This window comes from Mizuhopecten yessoensis, unplaced genomic scaffold, assembly GCF_002113885.1.
Source record: "Mizuhopecten yessoensis strain PY_sf001 unplaced genomic scaffold, ASM211388v2 scaffold11121, whole genome shotgun sequence".
In the NCBI taxonomy this organism is placed as follows: Eukaryota; Metazoa; Mollusca; class Bivalvia; order Pectinida; family Pectinidae; genus Mizuhopecten; species Mizuhopecten yessoensis.
Window position 1 is genome coordinate 516,690 of NW_018408890.1, and position 3,168 is coordinate 519,857.

Consider the following 3,168-nt stretch of genomic DNA (forward strand, 5'->3'; position numbering starts at 1 on the left):
GCCGTATTTTCATATCCTCTTTAGTGATATCTATATTCAACAAATGTTAACAATATATATGCGTATGGAAATATAGTTGATAAAAAAACTGGTCAAAGTCCCTGGCAATATTAATATTGATATAATATTATAATAAAAATAACAATAATGAGAGACTTTACTCATGAACGAGTAATTTCTTTTAATGAATGCATCAAAGTCCTTTGTCATGTCAGCATGTAGTCCTTCTCCCTCTTATTCAAGTTCTTTTTCTTTATGTTGATTCTATTCTTCCTTTAATTCTTCTATTTTTGATGTAATTATTTGATATTCTATTGTATTGTAATATTGTACATACATATGTATGTTACCTGTTGTTGTTTTTTGACTGCATTGTTATGTTATTTACATGTACATATGTAGATGACCTTTTGGAAGATAGGTACAATCCTAAAAAGTGACCCCCTTTAAATAAAGTTATTATTATTTTGTTTATTATTATTACAACAGAAGTCGATTTCCATAAATTAGAATACGATTACACTGCTCTTCTATTAATTTGAACCCCGGATCTTTTTTGTCCTATCATCGGGCGGGTATTGCCACGTTTCTTCTCCAAAGAATCCCACGATTCTTGTTTAAAGTCTTCGATGAAAATATAACTCGAATCATATGTTTGATATGCATGGTTTATTATAATACAAGTAACAATCAAAAAGGAAATAGATAGATAAAAAATCCTGTGCGCAAGACATCTTTGGCTGAATGACCCCTGTAATAAAGAAAAGAAATAGGATCAAGTACATTCTTTAGAAACAAGGCAGTAACGGGATAAACGATTTAAGATTTAACTTATTCAAACACAAAATATTGAATGTACACCAGTTTTAATATTAAATGTGTAGATGGTATCACAGAGATACGGGATGCTACTAGGAATATATTAAGCTGTGTATATTTTAAATACATCATACATTTTATGTTTAAAACAAGTTAACAGTTCTATTGGAATCATTTAGGCATTTGATCATTTGTAAGTTAATCCGTTATTTTTTTTTATTTCTGGAAGAAACAGGATAACTTTTGTGTTGCGTATCTGTTGTTAGAAGCTTGTTGTATATGAAAATAGGCTGGTTTATAAAATAGGAAATCATCGGTTTTGTTTTTCCAATCAGGACAATTTCAGATTCATTAGAGATTATGTGAGATGATTAACATGATATCCTCTTTCTTGTAATTTTAACATCTTCACGTGATACATGTGATTGTCAATGTAAATATTTATTGTAAATCTTCTAGCTGGTTCGATATATCATGCCAATAGTATACACAGACGGTACTCAACGATCACTGAGTATCAATAGGTAGACCATTCGATTAATTCTAATCCAAAATGCATACTAAACACTGCAGAGTAGATCTTATTTACGAACATTTCATGAAAACAAGCGTCTTGCAACGTAGAATTTTTAAAGATATCGTCGATATTTGATGATACAAGTTTCTTCTGAGATACTGTTTTAAACTTTTTTGAGTGATTATATTATTTTGCGACAATAAAATGATACATGTGCATAAAGGGATACAATAAATTATGTCCAAAAAAACAGTATTGGGATACACCTGTAGGTTTGTTTCTAAAGCCTCACCTGTAATGTTAGCAGTGCATTGATGACGTATTTATCCGGTGATTGATCCGGTTATGTTGAAGAGTAGCAGGAAAGCCAAAAAGAACACTGTGAAAAATAAAAATACACGACATAAATATTGGGACAATATTTCAGTCAGATTGTTTATGTCATGGTAAATGTGTTATCAAAATCAGTTAGCATTGAAGTTATTTCAGATGATGTAAAATGAGACACGCCGATATCTTGCAATACCCAGTGTATCTCAATGGATACTCTGTTATATTGATTTTCTGTTTAGAGTGAAAACTGTTCACATTTACTGCTTTTAGTACATCTAATATTTGAACATCACTATGCATACTCTCTTACGTTTACAAATGTATTAACAGGACTAAAGTAAGAAATCATATATTTATACAGGTGTAAGGAAATAGTAGTAATACGAACAGAATACCTTTTATACACGTCTTTGCGCGAGTTGCTCTGATAACTTTGCGTTGATTTATTACTAAATTGCGATTCTAATAATTCTTAAATTGAAAATAAGTATAACTTTTGCGGTGTAAAAAAATAAAAAATAAATATACAAACAAACACTATCACGTGTTACAATTATCAGAGCAATCACATAACAAAATAAAATGTCTACTTACGTCCTCCGACCAGAAGATCATTGCGGTTTTGTTTGTTCTGGTAGGCGTATCCAGCGTAATATCCTCCATATGGAAGCTGGCTTCCGACTCCTCCATATCCCCCGGCTCCCCCGTATCCACCGTATCCGTACTGGGCACTGATGAACCCAATTATACAGGGAATGAGGATGAGGAATAGGGTCTTATTCATTTTGCAGAATTACTCAATGATACTTCAGCAAAATTAATATGAATTTCTCGTTCAACTAGTAGATAGTCTGAAGACTTGAGAAATTGATTTTGATGGTAAGAACTGGCGTATATATACTAATTTGTTGAGACATGTTGCGTTAGGATGGATGGGGTGAATTGTGTAATGTTAAGTGATTGTATAACGGCGATACCCTAGAGTAAAACGTAACGTTACGGTTATCCTCCCTAGGTAATACACTGGCTCTCGTTAACGTATACACATACATTCCTTATCTATTCACTTAATCTGCTTAAGTCATCTTTACCATTTCATTTTCTCAATCGATTTTAAATATTTGCCTAACTTTCATTATTGCTATATATCTTAGTCTACACGATGTGGCGCTGCAGAAAAATCTAATGAAAATCACATTAATCAATTCCTGTTCTTCTTCCAATAAATGAGCTCCTACTCCTAACACATTACTTAACCGGTCTTAAATGAATTAACTTCAGATTTTGTTAGTAATTGTCATACAATATTTTCATATTTAGATCATTTAAAATTTCTTTTATTTCTCCGGGACAATTTTCATATTCGGGTGAAATAGCTAAGAGCTGTAAAACTCGGATAGATACACCTAGGTACAATATTATAAACAATATTGGGAAATGATGACCACGTTTAGCGTTATATTGTAGGATAGACATTGATTTAAAATGTGTAATGTCAA

At 31.7% G+C, this 3,168-nt stretch overlaps 1 long non-coding RNA gene across 1 annotated transcript; it reads right to left on the reverse strand.

Annotated features, from left to right (window-relative positions):
• Positions 1-654: 654 nt before the first annotated feature.
• On the reverse strand, positions 655-2,540 carry LOC110466165. Its single transcript, XR_002464704.1, has 3 exons — positions 2,264-2,540; positions 1,629-1,715; positions 655-751 (listed from the first exon to the last, which is right to left on the reverse strand). It is a non-coding gene; the product is annotated as an uncharacterized LOC110466165 (long non-coding RNA).
• Positions 2,541-3,168: the final 628 nt, after the last annotated feature.